Here is a 25,727-nt window from a genome sequence, read left to right on the forward strand (position 1 = left end):
TTGAAAGCCACTTCTTCATTTCCTGAGAATTGGTTTTAGTTAAAACTAGGTAATATAATCCATCAATCTACTACACTGGCAACAAATACATTTTAATCCTTTGCAGTATATGGAAAACAGAGGAGGGCACTGTTGCTTATACCTCTGACTTGGGGAACTCATGATTTTCCTTGAAAATAAGGTGCACATTCCAGTTGATGTTGGAGGGCATGAAAATCAGTCTGTACGTTAAAGATTAGTAAAACCCAATTGTCACACGCTAGATTAAAATAAGCGGAAGTGGAAATGAGCTATATCCTTCTGGCACAGCCTGGATAGTTCTCCCTTTTCTTAGAGCTGCGTATCCTCCTCAAGCCCACTGATTTATGGATTGTTCCTTTTCCTAAAGATCCATGTGTAACTTTACTCCTTTAATGAAATGCAAATCGTTTCTGGATTCTGTACGCAGCTGAATTGTTCCTTTATTGTCACTCAGCAAGGTCTTCTGTGCTTTACCTTCCAAACAGAAAATACACGAAGGCGGAACAAGACCCCACAATGACTTAACATTCTAGCTGTTAATCAGACACTAGGAAGTCAAGGGTGGAAAAGGCTCTCTTGCTGTGAATAACTTCAGCACTTTGTTTGAGATTCTTAGGGCCTGGAATTATAAAATTATTTTATTGATAAACAATGCAAGTATTTTAAAAGTGCAATTAACAACAATTAAATAAAAGAGCAATTCAGAATGTGCTATAAATCACAGTATTTTATGCCCTGAAGAAAATGGTAAAATCTATGTGTCCTGCTAAATCTTTCTTTCTGTTTTCCAACATCATAGCCAATGACCATCAGGTCACATCAGTCTGAAGACAATTGATTTTACATTTACAAGTCCAAAAATTGCCTAGGTGTTTAACTCCAGACTGAGTTACACATTTCCATAGATAGAGAAATCAGATGCTTGGGGTGGGTTGGAACAAAGAGGCTACAAATGGAGGAAAACACAATTACCCAAATTAAAAAGGGACAGACATATATGGAAGCAAGCCATGCAGAAAGTAAGATTCATAAAGTTCTCACAGAACTATGTTGCTGAGGCTTTCCAGTTATTCTATTGTAAAGTATGCATCTAGAATTTTATTCTTATAATTAACGTGGGCTTGAATCACAAAGTTATAAGTTCTAGATGACAATTCGTAAGTGTTTTCTGGGATGAACTAATACTTTTATATTTTTATATAGTCATCTTTGCTCATACGTCTTACTGGTATGTTACAGAACTTGTCTAATTTTTTTCCTGTTTAAATAATTTCTTTTGGAGACATCATATTAAAAGTATGTTTTTAAAACTGCTGTGTTTTTATAGACACCTATGTTGAATGCTGTTCTACATTACAATACCTGCCCACTTCACGTCTTTACCAAGCAAACTCAGGCTTGTCATTAATACGGCTCTCATATTTCTCTAGGAACACGTTCGTGGATCCTACCTTGCTCCCACTATGAGGAGGTTTAGGTGTGCCCTCTCCAGAACCCCTGTGACCCTGTGCCTGCCCCAGCATTGTACTTCTGACCAGTGTCACGCTGAGCGGTATTGAAGCTTAAGGCAAAAGGAAAAATCAGTAGTAGTGATCTTTCTTTGTTTAAAATTTTGATAGTTTTTTCATCATTAAATTTTTGCATCAGTTTTGATTTTTTAAAATATCACTGCAAAACTTGATTTATTTGGATTACTAAGAATTTTTTTGGCACCCCACCCCCACCCCCGCCTTAAATTTTATGCCTGAGCTGAGTGCTTCACTAGCCTCTTTGGTCCCAGCCTTGCTTTTTACAATGTATTGTTCTTCTCTCTATATATGCCGGTCTCCCTCATATAGACTGTGGACTTCCTGAGAGCAATGGCCAAGTCCTTCCATTGTTGAATCACCAGCACCTGGCACAGCACTAGCATTTAGTAAGTGTGCAATAAACACATAAATACAGATTACAGATACACGTATGTCTTTAAACCCTATGCGTACTTTCAAAAAATTATTCTTTATGAGTCCACTTGATTTCAAGCTTAATTTTTAAAACCTGGAAAGATAGCCATCATATATTTTTTGACTTTCAAGGATAACATTAATTGCAGTATTTCTTTTTAAAATTCCATTTGCTGGGACATCATACCCAGTGCATACTGGCTTCCCTTGTTAGAGAAAATTGTGAACTTTTCCCTAATTGCCCTTGCACAGCATATTTTTTTTGTTATTTTGTGCCCATAACCCATATATATATATTTTGTTATTTTTGTCTGATTTAATTGAGTTTTATTTTAAATGAGATGCTTGATTTACATCTCAGTAAGCTGTGCACTAGAGCACAGAGCCGAGCCACAGGCAGGATGGGGGGGAATGGCAGAGTGTGTCTAGAACCAGAAAAGAAATAGATTAAATTGGCATCTTAAAATGAAAGGAGAGCATAAAACAGGTACACCTGAAATTGGAATTTTTCATTTTATTATTCTTTATTATTATTCTATTAAGCCTGAGAAAGCTTAACATTTAATTTGAAAGAATTCTATGTTATAAATCCTATACTCATTAACAAAAGTGGTGACTATGATTTTCCAAATCAAATCATTTGGCAAAAATTTGGTTAGCTAGGTCTATATATAATATACTTATTACTTGGGATAGTTTAATGGATAGTGAAATTCATGTTTTCCATTGCCATTCCTTTGGCTTAACTCAAGAATAGAGAACCCAGAAGTATAATGCTACTTTACAGTCTGTGCACATGACATGAAACTAAGGAGAAGTGAACGCAGTTGTAGACCAAATCTTACATACTTTTTAAGAAAAATAAACCACAGTGGTTCTGAGTATCCTCCTAATTTTTGATTTGTAATTTCTGTCTTGCAATTTTTGCGTCAACACTGCAGTGAAAATCTGGCATCACAATTATCATCATGATCATTAGTATGTAAATGTTATGTTAACACATAAAATATATGCTTTAACATATAATATCATCATCACCATCACTGCTATTGTTTAATAAGTATTTCTCATGTGGCAGGTGTTGTTCTAACGTATATTGTACATAAATGGATATGCAGTGAAGAGCAAAACCAGGATTCAGATCCAAGGCAAAACAGAGATTAAGAATGTGGGATATTCCCGGGGCTCAGTCGGTTGGGAGTCCGGCTTCAGCTCGGGTCATGATCTCACGGTTTGTGGGTTCGAGCCCCACGTCAGGCTCTGTACTGACAGCTCAGAGCCTGGAGACTGCTTTGGATTCTGTGTCTCCCTCGCTCTCTGCCCCTCCCCACTCTCTCTCTCTCTCAAAAATAAATAAACGTTAAAAAAAAAAAAGAATGTGGGCTATTCCCTGAAAATTGTCTTATCTCTCTGAGATTTTTCTCTTTGCAGTCTGCTGATTGTGGCGATACATGAACCCATCCTTAGAACACTACTGGATGGTGGTCATCTGTCCTCTGGAGAATCCATTTATTGATTGGAAATCAATTCTCTTCTACAAAAGAAACTTGCATCTTTGACATTTTTCATTGTACCAAAGTTCTTCCTTACAGAGACCTGTTTTCTTAGAGCCTGTTCTTGTTCCTCTAGGACTTTTCCTTTTCAGACCATAGAAGACGCTCTAAAATCTTGTTTGCATGGCAGAGCATCCAAGATTAGAAGACGGCTATTATTAACTGTCCCTTTATATCTTCCGTTCTTAACCAAAGGACACAATGCTACATTCCTTCTTCGCTGTTAGTCTTTTCTGGACATCATCTTAGTTTTCCGTTTTCTTTTTTTTTTCCTTTCTCAAACTGGAGTATAGTTGACAGACAGCGTTGCATTATTTTTAGGTGGACAGTATAGTGGCTCAACTTCTCCGTACGTTATGCTGTGCTCACCACAAGTGCAGCTACCACCTGTCACCATTCAACACTATTACAGTATCATTGACTCTATTCCCTATGCTGTGCCTTTTATTCCCATGGTTTATTTATTCCACAGCTGGAGACCAATATCTTCCATTCCCCTTTACCCAATTTGCCCCTCCCCACCCTCCCTGTTCCCTCTGGCAACCATCGCTTTGTTCTCTGCATGTATAGGTCTGATTCTGCTTTTTTGTTTGTTTATTCATTCATTTTGTTTTTTAGAATTCCACAAGAGTGAAATCATATGGTACTTGTCTTTGTCAGTCTGACTTATTTCACTTAGCATAATACCCTCTAGGTCAGAGATAAACACTACACTATATTTGTAATTTGACGCGTGAAGTCATACTTTTAGAAATGCAGTAGTGTAGATACCAAGGGTCTTGGTTATCCCAAACCCGTCCACCTATCTCTTACCACATTTCAGAGTTTCCTTTTAGTTGCCTCTTGCATTATTTATCATAGTTTATAACTGAACTTAGGAAGGAACAGGGAGAAATAATTCCGTGCCATTCTGTCCAATCTGGGAGTCCCAATCAACTTTTAACTTTATCCTCTTTAAACCTTATCCCTTGTGACCTATTCTACGCTATCATTATGAGCTTTGTCAAATTAAAATCCAGGCTGTACGTCTCCTGATTTAAAATTCCAAATTAATCCTCATTGCCTATAGGCTAAGCTTCCAAGTCCTTAGAATGACCTACAAGATTTTTTTGTTTTGTTTTGTTTTGATGTGACCTCTGCCTACCTCAAAACCCTTGTCACTCCAATAACACCTCACACTTTAGCGTGACAGGGCATTCGCAATACCTTGAAACAACATGGTCATTCTTTACATTAGTACATACTTACCTCTTCCCCTGGAATGCTCTTCCTTTCTCTATCAAGCAGGCTCCATTTACTAATGTTGAAACCACACCTGTAATTTAAAGGAGAGAAACGTTAACGGAGTATTTGAGGGGCTGGAAGAATAGAAATGAAAGGCAAGCTGGTTAAGATATTAATAATGATAGGAGGCAGCCCTTGGAGGACCAAAGGAGGAATGTTCTGAGGAAAAGAGGGCCGTTTCACTTAATGACCAATTCTCTAAAGTATAATTTAATAAGTGACTCATTTGCTGAATGAAAATCTTTTCAAATTTACTTGTTTCTTATGACTGTTTGGTTTAACTTGACCAGTTTCACATTTTTTCCCCACATGAGATGGTCGATGGTCAGGAGATCGAGTTCCACCCTGGCTTCTGCACTGAGCTTCATTGAAGCCTGCTTGGGATTCTCCCTCTGCCCCTCCCCCACTCATGCTCTCCCTGTCTCTCCATAAATAAACATTAAAAAAATATATATATTCATCGAATATATGATCTTGAATATATTGAATTGAATTGAATTGAATTGTCTTTGCTAATACAATCACCATGAATATGTTATCATAAGATACATAATTTTACAATTTTGCATTTACATATATATTATAAGCAATTATGTGATATAATTATTTTAATATATATTCAATAAGATACTTCCACATTTTTCACGAATATATTTCTAAACTATATTCTACTTGAATACATTTGGCAAATACGTTTTTTATTAGAAGTATATTCTTCTTATAAACCTCCTCAAGAATAATATATTCATCAAAAATATATCAAAGAATTAGCTTCCTAAGAGTTAATTCTAGTGAAGTTTGATGAAGGAGACGTTTAGCTGTATTGAATGGTGGCAATAATGGAACAGTTTTCCCAGTAACTCATAATTTATGGAGATCACTGAATCTCTGTGGGGTCAGATAGTGCTTTTTGACTGCTAATATTAATATATTTTCATACAACTTTTGTTTTGACCTGCAAAGACACTGCATTACTCCTGATCCTACCCACTGTGGTAGAACAGCTTTGAAGTACATGTTTATGATAATCTCCCCATGGGTGTTAGTCAGCCAGAACTTTGGCACAAGTTTCCACATAGGATGGAACTAGACAAGGTATATCACCAAGAGACATAGGCAGATAGGTTAGCAGAAATCTTTGGGAATATACAGGGAATCACAGAACAGCCATGATTATATCAGACTTTTGTTTAGCATCACTAAGTCGTTCCAAGGGTAAGGGTGACAGATTATGGTTGTTCCATCCCTGAAACGCCAGAAATGTACTGCTCAGTAAGCCACACACCCTGGCCATGCCCACTAATGTTGGCAATCATTTCATTTAGAAAGGACATTAAGTTTCAATATTGTCAAGGGATCTTGCAAGAGTTTTAGCCATGGCAGAGCTGGTAAAAACAGATTTTAAAAAACTGTAATCACAGTATCTTAAATTATGGTTGCATCATTTTCCTCGAGAGGGCATTTTCCCTACGTCCTAGGGAGCAGACGTGGGGCCGGGAGTTGGGTCTCATAAGTAATTGCTGCGTGCTCCATGACAACTGCTGGACATTGGAGAACCAAGGAGGACAGAGTGTGGTATAAAACTTCAGGCACTTTCTTGTCTTCCGGATGATAATTATTGTACCTTGATGACAGCATGAGCAACTTACTACTCTGCTGAGCAGGAATCCTCCTCAAATATGAAGCCACAGAACATAACCTTCCAACTGTCTCCTCCAAACAATAAGAAAGATCTGGTTCCTGATGTCAGGCTTTCAGAGAACTCTGAGGGTCAGAATAACAAGATGCTAAGTTCTGAATGTGACTGGATTCTATCAGTAATTAAAAATAGAGAATGAGCAAAGAAATATGTAACATACACACATATGTATACAGTAAGTCATAGTCCAAACCCAAAGGATCATAAACATCAACTAATTCAATTTCCCTATTCATCAGTAAGAGGTTTACTTTCTCTACTAAAGATTATATTATTTATGTAATCCATTCTACTAGATATTATGCGAGTAGTGCCAGTGATGCTTTGGGCATAATAACTTGTGCACTGTGTTGTTTCTTAAGGTGTCTGAATGGATGGAGAGGTGGGCATCTTCTAAGTCAACAGGCCTCCCTCCTCTTCTGTCTTGTACTGAACCACAAGAACATACTGCAATGCTAAGGTTAGATGACTTAAAACTGATCTTTGATAGATTCAGGAGTTCCTAAAGAATCTGTCAGCACTTCAAGACTTTATTAGAGTGTTAATTAGAAGTAAATAAAATGCTAAATAATAGATATTTCTGGTTAACTGAATGATAAATACAATACATTTGGAGCACATTGTTTAGCCCACTTTTTTTTTTCACTCATTATTATCTAGGGAAGAAAAAAAGGGAGGTAGAAAAACGATGAAATGCACCAAAGATTCCTTCTAAGCTCTATTCCTCAACAGTTCTCTGCATATCATCTTACAATAAGGCAGCTCAGTACATTCCTGAAAGTTCAGAATCATTTTCCCAGTGCTGCTTTGGGCTTCTGTTATGGGGGCCGCTAGCTTGAAATTACAAAGAAAATAAATCATGATTAGTTATTTAAACATAAAAGAGATACTTGCGGCTTAGAGGCTTAGAGCTAAATAATACTACTCTGCTAAATAACTCAGATGTTGAAAAAATAAAAAGCAAAAGGTCATTTACTTCCACTGCCACCACTAAGGTGACATTAATATTGAAAGGCCCAATGTCAATAATAGAAATGTCTTCAGCACTGAGACCTGGACTGCATGGGAGGATTGCATTTCTGCAATTAAAATACCATGTGCAAGAAAAACCAAAGCAGGTCTCTCCCATGTCACTGGAAGAGTGCAGATGATAAATGTGAGGAAACAGAAGATCATAAACTTAGGATTATGTGATTTGCAGTCCTGATGTGATGACGAGCATACTTCTGACCTCAGTCTGTCACTGTGGTTTTTAATCTTGGCCAATCCACTTGTTTCATCAGTTGAGTGAGTGCCAAAAGAAACGTATTCCTTCTTATCTTTCGTGTACAGTCTACACTGAAGGCAATTTTATTGAGTGCCCAGGGTACCTAGAAGAAGAGATTTACATGGACTACATTTAATGGACTCTCAAGTCACCCAAATAATGGCGGCCATTATCATGTGGCTGTTAAATCATGTTGCCTATGAACAGTGTTTTGATATACTGACCAGCCTGTGGGTTGTGAGACTTCAGGAACAGTGATGTGCTCTGGAAAATTAATACTAGCCATTTTAGGAATAATTCTAATTTGCTTCATATTTCTATGTTGAGCAGAGTATTGGATCTTTCTAAAGCCATGTTAGATAAAGTTTCTCATATTTTAAGTAGATAGGGCAAAAACATCCTTTGTAACAGTTGAACAGTTGCGAGGAATTGTTCTCTGTTTTCCAAAATGTTTGAAAGATTTGAGTAAGGTCTAATATAGAAAACTCTATACTTTTCTATTTATGTGGAAAAGAAACTAGTGAATCTATAGTCAAAGAAATAAAGGTGACAGAAAAACTTTAAAATGGCTCATTCTATTTTAATTCTTCCTTTTTATTAATTATTATTTTTTTAAATAATAGTTTCTACATTCTACTATGGCTTTTTAAACTTAGCTATTGACTTAATAGTTCTTTTTAAACTGTGGCCATAGGGTCAAACCACAACTTAAATATTAGTCACACTACACCTAAGTGTATAGCTAAGTATATAATTAATATCTCCTTGTCAAAAATGAACATTTATTATTTCCTGTTGTTAACTGTGTGAAGATTATCTACCAAATTCAGATGCATAGGAACCAAAATTGAGGAATGCATACAGAAGTCAAACACATCTCCTTCACATTGGCCATATATGATATTTCTAATTACATATTGTGTAATAAATCACTCTCAAACCTAGTGGTTACATTAAAAAATTATTTTTAAACATTTATTTATTTTTGAGACAGAGAGAGACAGAGCATGAATGGGGGAGGGTCAGAGAGAGAAGGAGACAGAATCTGAAGCAGGCTCCAGGCTCTGAGCGGTCAGCACAGAGCCCGACGCGGGGCTCGAACTCACGGACCCTGAGATCATGAACTGAACCAAAGTTGGACACTTAACCAACTGAGCCACCCAGGTGCCCCTAGTGGTTACATTTTTTTTTTTTTATTCCCACAGATCTGCACCCTGGGCTATCTCTACTTAATTTTGCATTAGCTAAGGTGACGAAGAGCCTGGAATCTAGTATCTTGTAAGCTTGCTTCCTCGCATCTAATGCATGGATTAAAGAGATTCAAACAGCTGGGTGATACAGCATCATAGCCTGTAACATTTTAGAAGCTTTATTGTGAATGATATCAACCATTTGTTTGGTCAAACACAGAGAATGCACAAAACCCGGACTAGATATACTCTTGAGGCAGAGGAAATAGTATCTGTGGTGTGGGGAGTAAAACCCTAACTGAAAGTTCCGACTACTTAGCGTTCTCTCCCTCCTCTACTTTTCTAACATATGACTTAGTAAAATCCATTTCAAATTGAAAGGCTCCATGAAAAAAATCAGTAATAATTAGAAAGGAAATAATAGGATTTGAAACTAAATATAATTCAAAAAGTAAGAGACATAAAAACAAAATGAAGATAAACATATCAGAAAAATTGTCACAGGATTTAGAAGAAAATATTAGGACATTTCCATAACTCATAGATTTCTTAGAAAAAACAAAACTGAAATAGATCTAAAGACATATATCAAAAACAGGATAAAGATAGAAAGTGGAGTGCTGAATTAGAAAATAAAAGGTTACATTGTTACTGAAATTAATGCTACTTTAGAGGCAACAAAAAGTGACGTAGATAATGGTAAAAGTACAGACAAGGCAAGGCTAGACTTGAACAAACTCGTGGAAAAAAGTTAGCAGTAAAATCGTGAACAGGAAAAATAAAATATATAAAAGACAGATGAAGAAATAGGATGTGTGCATAGTTATATGATTAAAGAAGAGAAAAAATAAGCACTTGAATTTTTTTTTTTCTTTGAAGCTGGGAAGGTTTGTTTGTTTCTTTATTTTTAATTAATTAATTTAAACTCAAGTTACTTAACATACAGTGTAATACTGATTTCAGAAGTAGAACCCAGTGATTCATCACTTAATATGTAACACCCAGTGCTCGACCCGACCAGGGCCCTCCTTAATGCCCAACACCCATTTAGCCCATTCCATCACTCCCCTTCCCTCCAGCAGCCCTCAGTTTGTTCTCTTGTGGTTTGCCTCCCTCTATGTTTTTATCTTATTTTCCTTCCCTTCCCTTATGTTCATCTGTTTTGTTTCTTAAATTCCACATATGAGTGAAATCATAGGATATTTGTCTTTCTCTGCTGACTTATTTCACTTAGCATAATACATTCTAGTTCCATCCACATTGTTGCAAATGGCAAGATTTCATTCTTTTCGGTCACCAGGTGTGTGTATATATGTATAATATCTTCTTTTTCCATTCATAAGTAGATGGACATTTGGGCTATTTCCATAATTTAGCTATTGTTGATAGTGCTGCTATAAACAATTGGGGTGCAAGGACCTCTTCAAATCAGCATTTTTGTATCCTTTGCATAAATACCCAGTAGAGAAATGCTAGGTCGTAGGGTAGTTCTATTTTTAAGTTTTTGAGGAACCTCCATACTGCTTTCCTGAGTGGATACACCAGTTTGCATTCCCACCAATAGTGCAAAAGGGTTCCCCTCTCTCTGCATCCTCACCAACATCCGTTGTTTCCTGAGTTATTAATTTTAGACATTCTGACAGGTGTGAGGTGGTATCTCATTGTGGTTTTGATTTGTATTTTTCTGATAAGGAATGATGTTGAGCATCTCTTCATGTATCTGTTAGCTATTTGGATGTCTTCTTTGGAAAAGGGTCTATTCATGTCTTATGCCCATTTCTTCAGTGGATTATTTGATCTTGGGGTGTTTGATTTTGGGGTGTTGACTTTGATAAGTTCTTTGATAAGATTTTGGATACTATCTCTTTATCTGATATATCATTTGCAAATATCTTCTCCTATTCCATTGGTTGCCTTTTAGTTTTATTGATTGTTTCCTTCACTATGCAGAAGCATTTTATCTTGATGAGGTCCCAATAGTTCATTTTTGCTTTTGTTTCCCTGGCCTTCAGAGACATGTCTAGTAATAAATTGTTGCAACTGAGGTCCAAGAGGTTGCCGCTGGTTTTCTCCTCTAGGATTTTGATGGCTTCCTACATCACATTTAGGTCTTTCAATCATTTTGAATTTATTTTTGTGTATGGTGTAAAGAAAGTGGTTTCATTTTACTGCATGTCGCTGTCCAGTTTTCCCAGCACCATTTGCTGAAGAGACTGTCTTTATCCCATTGGATATTCTTTCCTGCTTTGTTGAAGATTAGTTGGCCATACATTTGTGGGTCCATTTCTGGGTTCTCTATTCTGTTCCAGTGATCTATGTGCCTGTTTTTGTGCCAGTACCATACTTTCTTGATGATTACAGCTTGGTAATACAGCTTGAGGTCTGGAATTGTCATGCCTTCAGCTTTGGTTTTCTTTTTCAACGACTTTGACTATTCAGAGTCTTTGCTGGTTCCATACAAATTTTATGATTGTTTGTTCTAGCTCTATGAAGAATGCTGGTGTTATTTTGATAGAAATTGCATTGAATGTGTAGATCACTTTGGGTAGTATAGACATTTTAACAATATTTGTTCTTCTAATCCATAATTATGGAATGTTTTCCCATTTCTTTGTGTCTTCTTCAATTTCTTTCATAAGCATTCGATAGTTTTTAGCACACAGCTCTTTTACCACTTTGGTTAGGTTTATTCCTAGATGTCTTACGGCTTTTGGTGCAATTATAAATGGGATTGATTCTTTGATTTCTTTCTGCTTCTTCATTTCTGGTGTATAGAAATGAAACCAATTTCTGTACATTGATATTGTATCCTGTGACTTTGCTGAATTCATGTATCAGCTCTAGCAGTTTTTTTGGTGGAGTCTTTCGGGTTTTCCATGTAGAGTATCATGTCATCTATGAAGAGTGAAAGCTTGACTTCTTCCTTGCCAATCTGTATGCCTTTTATTTTTGTTGTCTGAGTGCTGAGGCTAGGATTTCCAGTACTATGTTGAACAACAGTGATGAGAGTGGACATCCCTGTCGCGTTCCTGACCTTAGGGGGAAAGTTATCATCATTGAGGATGATATTAGCTGTGGGTCTTTCATATATGGTCTTTATGATGTTGAGGTATATTCCTTATATCCCTACTTTTTTGAGGGCTTTTACCAAAAAGCGATGCTGTATTTTGTCAAATGCTTTAGCTGCATCTATTGAGAGGATAATATGGTTCTTTTCCTTTCTTTTATTAATGTGGTCAATCACCATTGATTTGTGAATATTAAACCAGCCCCGTAGTCCTGGAATAAATCCTGTTTGAACATGGTGAATAATTATTTTAATGTACTGTTGAATTCAATTTGCTAGTATCTTGTTGAGAATTTCTGCATGCATTTTCATCAGGGATATTGGCCTATAATTCTCCTTTTTAGTGGGTTTTTTGTCTGGCTTTGGAATCAAGGTAATGCTGGCTTCACAGAATGAGTTTGGAAGCTTTCCTTCCATTTCTATTTTTGGAGCAGTTTGAGAAGAATAGGTATTAACTCTTCTTTAAATGTATGGTAGAATTCCCCTGGGAAGTCATCTGGCCCAGGATGCTTGTTTGTTGGGAGATTTTTGATAACTGATTAAATTTCTTTGTTCAAATTTTCTATTTCTTTCTGTTTCAGTTTTAGTAGTGCATGAGTTTCTAGCAATTTATTTCTTCCGAATTACTCAGTTTTTTGGCATATAAATTTTCATAGTATCTCTCTTATAATTGTTTGTATTTCTATGGTATTCGTTGTGATTTCTCTTCTTTCATTCATTAATTTATCTATTTGGGACATTTCTCTATTCTTTTTAGTAAGTCTGGCCGGGAATTTATCAGTTTTTTTTATTATTTCGGAGAACCAACATTTAGTTTCATTGATCTGTTCTACTGGGTGGGTTTTTGTTGTTGTTGTGGTTATTGTTTCTATATCATTTATGTCTTCTCAATCTTTATTATTTCTCTTCTTCTGCTGGATTTAGGCTTCATTTGCTGCTCCTTTTCTAGCTTCTTTGGGACTAAGGTTAGATTGTGTATTTGGGACCTTTCTTGCTTCTTGAGATAGGCCTGAATTGCAATGTGTTTTCCTCTTAGGGCTGCCTTTGCTGCATCCCAAAGGTTTGGACTGTTGTGTTTTCATTTTCATTGGCTTCCATAGTCTTTTTTTTTTTTAATTCTTATTTAATTTCCTGGCTAACCCATTCATTCTTAAATAGGATGTTCTTTAACTTCCATGTATTTGAAGGCTTTCCAAATTTTTTCTTGCGGTGATTTCAAGTTTCATAGCATTGTGATCTGAAAATATGCATGGTATGATCTTGATCTTTTTGTACCTGTTGACGGATGATTTGTGACCTAGTATGTGATCTATTCTGGAGAATTTTCCATGTGTACTCAAAAAGAATGTGTATTATGCTGCTTTAGGATGAAATGTTCTGAATATATCAGTTAAGTCCATCTGGTCCAGTGTGTCATTCATAGTCATTGTTTCCCTGTTGATTTTCTGCTTAGATTATCTGTCCATTGCTATAAGTAAAGTCTTCTATACTATTATGGTATTATTATCAATGAGTTTCTTTATGTTACTAATTGATTTATATATTTTTGTTTTCAAGTTGGGGGCATAAGTATTTACAATTGTTAGATCTTCTTGATGGATAGACACTTTAATTATGATATAATGCCCTTCTTCATCTCTTGTTATAGTCTATTTTAAAATCCACTTTGTCTGATATGAGTATGGCTACTCCAGCTTTCATTTGACATCCATTAGCATGATAGATGGTACTCCGTCCCCTCACTTTCAATCTGCAGGTGTGTTTAGTTCTAAAATGAGTCTTTTGTAGGCAACATATAGATGAGTATTTTTTAAATCTATTCTGATAATCTATGTCCTTTGATTGGAAAATGTAGCACATTTACATTCAAAGCAATTATTGACAGTTATGAATTTAGTGCCATTGTGTTACCTGTAGAGTTGGTCTTTCTAGTGATGTTCTTCAGTCGGTTGTAGTCTTTGTTGCTTTGGTCTTCCTTTTTTTCCTCGACTCAGAGCATCCCCCTTAAAATTTCTTGCAGAGTTGGTTTAGTGGTCACAAACTCCTTTAGTTTTTGTTTGTCTGGGAAAGCCTTTATCTCTCCTATTCTGAATGACAGCCTTGCTGGATAACAAATTCTTGGCTGCGTATTTTTCCCATTCAGCACATTAAATGTTTCCTGAACTTCTTTCTGACCTGTCAAGTTTCAGTGGATAGGTCTGCTACTAACCTTCTGTGTCTACTCTTGTAGGTTAAGGATCTTTTGTCCCTAGCTGATTTCAGAATTCTCTTTGTATTTCGCAAGTTTCACTATGATATATCTTGGTGTTGACCTGTTTTTGTTGCTTTTGAGGGAACTTCTTTGTGCTTCTTGGACTTGAATGCTTGTTTCCTTCCCCAAATTAGGGAGGTTCCCAGATATTATTTGTTCAAATAAACCTTCTGTCCTATTTTACTGCTGTTCTTCTGGGCCTCCTATGATACAGATATTGTTTTATTTTATGGAATCACTAAGTTCTCTAAGTCTCCCATCGTGATCTAATAGTTTCCTTTTCTTCTGCTTTTCAGCTTCATTATTTTCCATAATTTTATCTTCTGTCACCCATTTTCTCCTCTGCTTCTTCAATCCTCATTGTGACTGTATCCAGTCAGTTCTGCATCTCAGCTATAGCATTTTTTATTTCAGCCTGATTACTTTTTAGGACTTTGATCTCTGCAGCAAGGGTTTCTCTGGTGTCTTCTATGCTTTATTTTCAAGCCCAGCTAGTAGTTTTAGGCCTGTTGTTCTAACTTCTTGTTCAGATATATTGCTCATATCTGTTTTGAGCAAGTTCCTGGCTATGATTTCTTCTTGACCTTTCTTTTGGGGAAAATTCCTGTGTCTTGTCATTTTGGCCAATTTTCTGTCTTTTGTGTGTTTTAAAAGCTTGGTATGGGGGTGCCTGGGTGGCTCAGTCGGTTAAACATCCGACTTCAGCTCAGATCATGATCTCATGGTCCGTGAGTTCGAGCCCCGCATCAGGCTCTGTGCTGACAGCTCGGAGCCCGGAGCCTGCTTCAGATTCTGTGTCTCCCTCTCTCTCTGACCCTCCCCCATTCATGCTGTCTCTCCCTGTCTCAAAAATAAATAAATGTTAAAAAAAAATTTAAAAAAAAGCTTGGTATGTATCCTGCACCTGAGAATACTGCTATATTATAAAGGGGGTCATACACTATCCAGGACCTGGCACTCCAGGAAGTGTTTCTAGTGTATGTTGTGTCCACTCTGCGGTTGCATTTTGGCTTTTCTTTCCCACTGGTCAGTTCTCTCCAAAGCTCCTCCTTGCTTGCAGTGGGGGAGTATTTGGAACTTTAACTAGGAGTGCTCTGATTTCTTGGTTGAATTAAGCTTGGAAAAAAGGGGGGAAAGCCTGACCTCCAAAAAAGAGAAAAGGAAAGGGAACAACAACAACAACAAAAACAGAGGCTCAAACACTAGAAGGCTGATTCCAAAGGAAAAGAAAGGACAAAAAAGAATAGAAGAAGAAAGAAAGAAAAAGGAAAGGAATAAAAAGACCACTGAAGAGAGAGAGAGAGAGAGAGAGAGAAGAGGAAAAGAAAAAAACAAACAGGAATCTATGAGCCCGATTCCAAAAGTAAAAAAGAAGAAGAAAAGAAAGAAAAGAAAAAGTAAGTTTGGTCCTATATTCCACCAGAACTGTAGGTGTCATTTTGAAGCACTCAATTTTCAGTACACGTGGTACACATGGGGTGCTGACGGTGCTGGTCTTCTGGAGGAGAGACCCACTCTGCTGGCTCCACCGTGTTGGTGATGGGGGAGAAATGGCACCACTCCAATTACTCCTGCCCAGACAGGGGATCTCACACCCCCTGATGTTCAGGCAGCCCTCACAGAATAGCCAGGGCAGGCAGCTCACCTTGCATCACTACTCTTTTACCTTTTTTCTTTGATGCATAGCTAGGATTCAAAACCTGAAGTCTGAAAGGACCTGGCACCATGCAGATCTGCCCTCCTCCTCTGGAGTGGAGCCCCTCCACGCTGTGTCTCAAGCCCTCTGTCCCTGAAAACAGTTCCATGTCTGCACAGTGGGTGGAAGTATGGTGTAACAATGCTAAAAGCAGCAAAGATTATATTCCCTCTGGGTGTGCCTCTACCCTCTGCTGATGAAAAGCCTTTGGCTGGTGCCCGCGGGGTCTTTTGTCCTTCATAAGTACTCTTCCATAAGTACTCCATAAGAACCCTCTTCCATAAGTACTCCAGGAAGGGGAATGTTCTCTCCCAGTGCACCTCAGAGATCACTACACCACACTATGCACTCTGGGGCCAGTACCCTCCTCCCCAGGGATGTGCACCACAGCTCTGCTCCAGAGAAAGTCATGCATTTCTAAAACCTCATAGTCTGAGCTCCAAACCCTGTTTGCAAAACAAAAACAAACAAAAACAAAAACAAAAACAAACCAACAAAACCTGCGCTCAGTTACTTCTTGCTCCCCAGTCCATGGTCCAGAGAGGTTTTCTTCTTGTGTAAACTTGATGCCACACTTTCTCAACCCTTCTTTTTTTCTCTCCCTTTTGTCTTTCCATGGAAAGGGTTCTCTCCCCTCTGCAGCACCTCCATTTTTCTCTCCTCCAATTCACTTCCATGAACCTCCCAGCTGGCACACTGTCTCCCTCCAATTGTGGAAATCTTTATGCCACTCCACAGATCAATTTCCTTGGTGTTCCAAGTGATCTCACCTCCATACAGCTGTGTTTGAGGGACAAGGAAAGCCCAGGATCCCCCTACTTCTCCTCCATCTAGTACATGAATTTTTTCCTGAAGTATAGAAAAACCAGAATTTTCAAAAAAAAAAAAAGTACAGTGTGAGGGAGAAAATGACATGTAATAATTACTAATAACATATATTGTAGTGACATTAGAAAAATAAAACACCTCTGAGGATAAAGAAGCAATCCAAGGGGCATCCAAAAAAGAAAAACCATGTCACTTATCCAAGAGGAAATATCAGAGTGATATCAACATTCCAAGTAGCACATTTTAATACTGAGTCACATGTCCAAAGAAACAAAAGTTTAATTTAGTAGAGTTTCATACTTAGCCATATGTCATTCAAATATTCTGGCATATAGAAGAATCTGAAGAATAAAACAACCATCAAATTTAAAAGAAACAAGAAACAACTTACCCAAATACAAGTGACAAGCAATAAATGCAATCAGTCAAAATAAATAAAAATTAAAAGAACCAGAGTAATAGAAGCTTCAACTTAGGATACAGAAATCTGTGAAATGATAATTTCTATATTAATAACAAGCTAAATCAGACTATCTTTAAAACCATAACTTCTCTTGAAATCCTTGAAAGGCAGAGGTCTCAGAGTAACTAGCTCTAAATCTAAAGGAAACAAGGACCTCCAAGAGAAAGGAAGGTGAGCACTGGATTACCTAGGGCAAAGCATGGGAAGAGAATGGGATGCCATACAAATCGGTAAGAATTTGGCTAAAAATTTTAATAGACTGCTAGAGGCCAAGTATGGGATGGTATGAGATTACAGAAGCTCTAGAAGCCACAGACATGGGGTTATTTGCATTTACTAGCAAATCCTTCTCTGTGGACTTCTGTAGGTGCTCAAGAGAAAGATAGGGGCAACAAGGAAACTGGAGAATGCCTCCCACGGGTCCGGGCTTTGGGAAGGAAGACAGAAACTACTACTGGAAGACCCATTTTCTTCTCCCAATGGAACAAAAAACTTAAGTCCTGGTGAAGGAAGGCAAACTCTTTGGTCCCCAAGACACACGTGAAGACCCATTGCAGCTGTGGGAATGAAAGAGAGAGAGAGAGGACCTCTACCTTAGGGGAAGGGCAGAAAAATATCCTGGGTTCAAAACTTAAGAGTATCCTTCCCACTATGAGAGAAGTGAAATCACTGAGAAAGCCCTACCCCAAGGACCAGGGTGCTAGTGGACTGAGGCTGAATCAGGAAAACCTTCCCTTATGCTTTACACACTGTTGTAGAAACTGTTAATTCTTCAATACCCAGCCCAAATACCCCATGTTATGTTCGTCTCATTTCCTCCTATCATAGTCATTCATTCTTTTATTCAACAAATATTTGGGAATATGGTATATGTCTTTAGACATGAGGTTGCATCAGTGAACAAAATAGAGAAATCCTTTGCCTTCCAAGTGCTTATATAGGAGACACAGAAATAACCAACTAAGTTCATAATGCCCAGCAGTAAAGAAGAGTAAAGCACTAGAAGTGGTTAAAGTTAGAGGGAGAGTGAATTTAGCTAGGATAGTCAGTAAGGCCTCACTGAGGAATGACATTGAAGTTACCATCTAGAAGAAGTCAGACATCAAGGGAGGGAATTATCCAGGGAAAGCTCTTTCCTGATAGATGAAAAACTGAAAAGGTTCTCATGCTGAGATACACTGAAGACACAAAAAAGAGGCCAGTGCGGTGAAGTCAGGTAAGCAAAGGGAAGCACAACTGATTCCTTCATATAACTTTTACCTAACCCTCTCCCTTGCACGTTGCAGCTACTATGTGAAAGCATGTTGTGTGCTTTGGCTAACACTGGCACAGCCTGGCTTGTATTATGGTCCTCTCCTAACCTATAAACTGGGAAGGACCTTGTTTTATTTATTCTTTTTGAACCTTCAGTGCCCGACACTAAATGTTAGCTCAATTAAAGTCCAACTAACAGTAGCACTGGTATATTAAAACACACAATTTTCTAAAGCAGAAAAAAGAAAAATTTCAGCCTTAAGATTGAAGAAAGTTCTTTTCTTCAATCCCAAGTAAACCAATGATGAGTTGCTTCTCCTGGAAGCACCACTTATTTCCTTTGTCCACCCCACTTATGAAACCAGTTCTGGGTCATTACGAACTTCTGCCATCATGGCAAGAATATATCTTAGCTGACCCAGATGGCCTGCTATATCCATGTAACAATTTTAATCTTTGTACAATTACCAAAGCAAGAACTGAAAGATAGATTGAGACTGAAACTGATTCTGTCCTTGAAGAACTTTTGAATTTTTGGTTTAGAAGACACCACGATTCTCTGGAATGGGTCTACATCTCAGAAAACTGCAATAATTAGGGTCCCACTGTTGGATTTCTGCTCAATCCATAGCAATCTCTCCTTAACTCCCACTACTCAAAGGTGAACAGTTGGTCAAATAATTTAGTGTCTTTCGTAGCCAATACAGGTGAAGGAAATAACCAGTATGCTGCCTACCATTAATCAGTTTCCTTATTTTCTAGTGGAGGGATGTCTATCAGATGAAACCTCATCTCTTATCACTCCAGCCTTCCACCACCCACAGGATTCTGGTAATCAGACACTGACAAACGTATCTTTAATTGAAAATACAGCAGATTCTGTGAATTTGGCTCTTTGCTCTCTTCCCCTCCCTCTCTCAAAACAGGGATTCACATTTCTTACCAGAAAGAGAAAAGAAGGTACCAGAAAGAAAAAGAATAGTGGTACATATTCATATATTCATGTGTGATACTTTACAGAATCAGAATTCTCAACGAATATTATAAAGGGAGGTCAGATAGTTTAGCTTTGATACAAGAAACCATTTTAAAATTCTAATTAGATGGAAAAGGAATATGGTTTTTAAATTAAATTCTGCAATCACTTCAGTTTAAAATTTCCCTTTTGTTAAATAATAATAAAAAAAACCCTAATGCAGTGTGCTAATACTGATACTTTTTTATCTACCAAGTTCCAAACAACTGCTGATTAAGAGAATGAAATTTCATCATAAGAGGGAAATTTAATGAGTTCTCATGAACAATTAAAAAGATTATTTGCATATTTTTAGCCTATTGGAGGAAAAAATACCAAGCAGGAAAGGTTTAGCAATAATCACATGCTGAGAAGGAGTGGAAAGGGAAACATTAAATGCTTTTCTTTCCTCCTGAAGCCATGGATAGCAATTCAGGAGGCTTATTAGCATGCACATTGGAGTGACCTGATTTGCCAGTCCTCTCTGCACTTAGGCAGGTGTTTATTACAGGTGGTCCATCATTGGTATTTTTATCTCTCTAAGAAAAATCTGGAATATAGAGAGGACCCAGGCCCAATTATATTCATGATAGTATATAACAGCAATGGGAAGAAGGAAATTACCCCCAAACAAAGCTTGAGAAACGTTTGACAAGCTCTCTTTGGAGAGTCTATTTCATGACATTTACTCTTTGTCACCCAGTATCTGGTACACAGAGCCATCAAAAACATCTGTACCTGAAGTCAAGGCAGGAGAGGTATGGAGCTGAAAAGAATATGAGCTTTAGGTTGAGAAATGGCCAGCCACTTACTACCAAGTGACTCCAAACAAGACATTTTTTTACATTGCCAAAAGATCACACATGTGTGGGGTTGTAATAACATCTACATTTTAGGGTTGTGATGATCAGGAAAAAAATGCATTGTTTTTTCAGTACAGTTTCCTATATATAGAAGGCACTCATTGCTTGGCAGCTAGGACATAAAACATTTAAATAACAATATAGATCCATTAGCAGACAAGCAGCACATCATTAATAGGAGAATACTCAAGTTAGTATCTAAAATGTGAGAAAACAATGTAGTCAATAGAGTCATCTTTGATTCTGAAGACCACAATGATTTCTGTTACCCTGTACCTTCTATCTGCACTTTTAATGAACCCTGACATTGGAATGACTATGCTTCTTTCAATAAGAAACAGGCAAATGTAAAACCCTGGCACATTCCCTGTGGCATGTGCTTTCACTGTCCCACATCTTGTTCCCTCTGCTCATTTTTATTTCCGCCACAGCTCTGGCAGGTTGTGATGCTATGCTGACATTGTCCCACTCAGAGGTGCACTGCCCGGCTCTGTTTGCCACACAGCTTTCTCAGGAGCCAGTAGCCCTTTCGGACTACACAAACATAGCCTGTAACTGCAAGATGAGAGGCGTGGGAGGGTATAGTCAATGTCTCAGACAACCTTCAACTAGTGGGAATAGGAGCCAGTAGAAAAATCTCTCCGGCCTCCTGTCAGTTGAAAGGAACACTCTGGAAAGCATGGCGTCATCTGTCAAAGAAATTTCCTGTTTCAGGCTCCATCTTCAAGGGTGCCCAAATTAAGCCACTTTTCAAAGATGGTATGGGTATCAGGTGTAATTTAGCTTTGGACACACTCAAAAGGCACACATAACTTGGATATACTGTAATTTGAATAAGAAAGTGGGTATCGCTTTTCACAAAATCTTTTATACAGATGAAAGATGTGTGGTAAAAGAGGTGATGGACAGATCGTCAGGAGAAAAACATTTGGGAAGCAACATTTGTCAATTGTACAGTACCTCTCACTCATCTAATGTGGTGTTATGTACAGAGAGGTAATGAACTCTTACAAGATACCAGAGATGAAAATGCAGAAGAGAATCTTGGACAATACATTTTAGAATTTTCTTTTCTTAGATAATGCGCTCCAGGATGAATTTTATATTTCTAGATGAAAACAAATATGTCGTTTGCCAACACCTACTCTAATAGTACCAGAATTTTTAACTTCTCATTGTGAAAGATTTTCCAGATACATGAAATATATAGATGAATATAAGGAATCCCATGTAACGATAACCAGCTTCAACATTTGCCAACAATTTATTACTCTTAATGTTATCTATTCTCTCATTTTTCCTTGAGTATTTTAAAGCATCTCTAAGACATCATATCATTTTATCCATAAATAGTTCGGTATTTATCTCTGCCAAATAAGGGCATTATTTTACATAACCGCATGCCATCATCATGCCTAACAAAATTAATATTAGTATCTTAATAAAATCTTATATTGAGTCCTCATTAAATTCTCCACTTGTCTCAAAAATGTCTTTTATGGTTAACTCATTTGAATCAAGATCCAAAAAAGGTTCTACATTATATTTGATTGTTACGCTTTTTAAATATCTTATGATTTATTACAGTTCCTCTTTCACATTAAAAATAAGTTTATTGAGCTATAATTAAGGTATAATAAAAGGTACAGGTTTTAAATGAACATTTTAGGAATTCTGATGAACATATACATTAGGATAACACTCCAATCAATATGTGGAATATTTTCACCATGCCAGAATGTTCTCTAATGTTCCTTTGTAATCACCACCCTACCTCACGACAACTGAGACAACCAGTAGTAAGATCTCTAACATCATAGCTTCATTTGACTCTTCAAGAACGACATATAAATAAAATGGTAGGATGTGTACTCTTTGTGACTGGCCTTTTCTTCTCTCACCATGCTACTGAGATTTATCCGTGCTGTTGCTTTATCAGTATTACTACCGGAGACTAGTAGTCCGCTGAGTAAGTAGGTCACTATTGGTTTATCTATTCACCCTAAATAAAGCTGCCCTGAATATTCTTCTACAGTATTTTGTGGATTTTCTAAAAATTTATCTTAGACAATACCTAGGAATTACCTAAGGAATTCCTCAGTTTTATGGTAAGTGTGTGTGTGTGATTTTTCTTAACGTTTATTTTATTTTTGAGACAGAGAGAGACAGAGCATGAATGGGGGAGGGTCAGAGAGAAGGAGACATGAATCCGAAACAGGCTCCAGGCTCTGAGCTGTCAGCACAGAGCCCGACGCGGGGCTCAAACTCACAAACCACAAGATCATGACCTGAGCCGAAGTTGGCCGCTTAACTGACTGAGCCACCCAGGCGCCCCGGTAAGTGTGTGTTTTAACTTTATAGAAAAAAATCACAAAACTGTTTAATAAAGGGCTAGTGTTTTAAATTTTCACAAGTAATATATGAGGGTTCATGCCGCTCCACACCTTTATCAAATTTGATGTTTCAATCTTTTAAAAATTTGGCCATTCTAATGGGGGTCTAATGGTAACATATTCTGTTTTAAATTTTTATTTAAAAAAATTAAATATTTATTTATGAGAGAGAGAGAGACAGAGAGAGAGAGAGAGAGAGAGGGAGAGAGAGAGAGAAAAGGAGACACAGAATCCAAAGCAGACTCTGAGCCCAACATGGGGCTGGAACCCACAAGCAGCAAGATCATGACCTGAGCTGAAGTTAAGACACCCAACCGACTGAGCCACCCAGGCACCCCTCAATTTTTGTTTATGATGGCTAATGATGTTAAAGCCTTACTATGTACTTATTGGTCATTCTGTTTTCTTTGCTAAATTGTCTGAATTCTTTTGTCTCTTTTTATTTTGTCTTCTGCTTCATATGTTCTAAAAGTTGTTTATATATACTGGATTCAAGTCATTTGTAAGATATCTGTATTGCAAAAATTGTCACCCACTCTGTGGCTTGCCTATTCATTTTCTTATTTTTTTTCTTGAAGAGTAAATGTGTTAAGTGTGTTAATGAAACCCAATTTATCATTTTTCTTCTTTAATTATAGTGCCTTTGTGTCCCTTTTAAAGAGAGTATTGCCTACTCTCTGTTACAAAAATATTCTCTTCTTTTTTCTTACAGTTTTATAATTTTAGCTTTTACATTTAGATCTGTGATCTATCTCAAATTATCTTTTTTGCATGTATGATTTGAGAATGGAATTAAATTTCTTTTTCTTTTTTTAAAAAAAGTTCTTTTTCTTTCTAAAATAGATATCTAGTTTCTCCAGAATCACTGGTTGAAAGACTATCCTTTCTCCCATTGAATTAACTTGTTGCCATTGTGAAAATCAATCTATATGTGGATCTGTTTCTGAACTCCCAGTTCTGTGGCACTGATCTATCTGTCTCCATGTACATCAGTATTTAAACTGTCTTGTTTCCTGTTACTTTATCTTGAGTCTTGAAATCAGGTTGGTGAACATCTCAAACTTTTGCCTCCTTTATCAATATTGTTTTTGACTGCTTTATGTCCTTTGCATACCCATATAAATTACAGAGTTAACTTATTAGTTTCTATAAAATAGCCCAAGAGGATTTACACTGGGGTTGTAGTGAATAAATACCGATGAATTTATGTAGAATTCATGTCTGAGTATCAGTACTGAATCTTTCAATCCATGAACATGGTATATCAGTTTACTTAGGTCTTCCTTTATTTATTTCATCAATGTTTTGTAGCTTCCAGTTTTTGGGTCTTACACATATTTTACTAACTTTATTTTTAAAATAGTTGATTGGTTTTGCTACAGTTTATAAATAATAGCTTTACTGTATTTTCCAATTAATTGTTGCTTGTGTATAGAACTACAATTGATTTTTGTATATTGGATACTGCAATCTTGGCATATTCAACTATTAGTTCTAGTGGAGTTTTGTTTTTGTACATTCCTTATGATTTTCCAACATAAACAAGCATGCCATGTGCATTTTTCATTTTTCTCAGATGTTAATATCAATGAGCAGAGGACAGAAGAATCACATTATTAACTAATTTTTGTGAAGTAAATAAGGAACGTAAAGCATGTACTTTCCCAAAGGTGTTTCTTATTCACAGCACTATACAAATATTGTTACATAAAATGAGATTTCATCTGGCTTAGTACTATTTGACAGTAGGTGAACTCTCACCCCAAATTTGGATGGTATTTTAGTTTTCCGTATTTTCTATTTTATGCACAAATAAATGCATAGAAATATTATTGCATTACCAGCCAAGAAAAATGTCATATGGGCTTATCAAACACTTATGTCACAAGCAAAGGAACTTCCCACAAGGCCATACCTGCACATGCTGACTAAACATTGTAGCATATGCACTATGCATGATTTCAATTGTCAGTAATTCCAATGGAGCTTTTTGTAGTGACAGGAACAGAGTATCTGATTTGAAATTGCCAACAGCTACTAGAGGAAGTTTCTTAGTTGCCAATTCAGATAAATATGGGGAAATAGAAAATTGGTCCTGTACATGCCACTGGATGATGTTGATGGGAACTGCTTTGAGCTTGTCATAAATCCCAGCTGTCAAACTTTAAAGTCAAAGCAATGCACACTCCCTGTGATTACTCAGTAAAACTGTTCCTCTTACAAAGCTCATCTCCAGATAAATCTTGCTGGCATCAAGTTCTGTCTTGATTAGCAAATAAGGCTGGTCACAGTGTGTCCTCTGTAACCTATGGCCTAGCAAAAATGTATATGTGATGCTCACTATTAATCTTCCTGTCACGAAAAAAGACGACATAGACGTAGCATTGGGGAATTAGGCTCCAGAAAGGAAAACAAAGACAACATTGCAAACATTTCAGAATGCATTGAATTTTGTTTCATGGTGATATTGTTTCCAACTATTCCCAATGTGCAGATACTCACAAGGGAGAGACACATTCAAAGATGCAAATTCTCCTCTGTTAAATTATGACTGACACATGCACAATATCTGCTGTCCGCCTGATGTGGGGAGAAATGTAAGCAATTAATTTCTAGAAATGAGAAAAAATGTCCTTATCCTAGTTCCAGAGGAAGTAAAATAAGACAGGGATTTTGCACATTATTTTTCAAAACAATATTACAATTAGCATCATCAATAATGGCAAAACAAACAAAGAGATTTTGTTTTCTTCCTCTCAGGAGAAACACTTTTCTTAGTGTTTCCTACATGAAATAAATAGCAGATGTATGAAGAATGGAAAAATGATTAATAGCTGGGCTAATACCCAAGAGACATGGAGTCTGCCCTAGTATTTTTTTTTTCTTGTATTTGAGGCATGAGGTTTATCTAAGTTATAGAGATTAATATATAGAATGAAC

General features: G+C 37.0%; 1 long non-coding RNA gene across 1 annotated transcript in view; it reads right to left on the minus strand.

Moving 5' to 3' along the window:
- LOC128312356 (uncharacterized) overlaps positions 1-25,727 on the minus strand; it is a 270,433-nt gene that overhangs the window by 38,663 nt on the left and 206,043 nt on the right. Inside the window, exon 3 of the long non-coding RNA XR_008291507.1 lies at positions 4,766-4,832. This is a non-coding gene — a long non-coding RNA (uncharacterized LOC128312356). The remainder of the gene's footprint in view (positions 1-4,765; positions 4,833-25,727) is intronic.

This window comes from Acinonyx jubatus, chromosome D3 (genome assembly GCF_027475565.1).
Source record: "Acinonyx jubatus isolate Ajub_Pintada_27869175 chromosome D3, VMU_Ajub_asm_v1.0, whole genome shotgun sequence".
NCBI lineage: Eukaryota > Metazoa > Chordata > Mammalia > Carnivora > Felidae > Acinonyx > Acinonyx jubatus.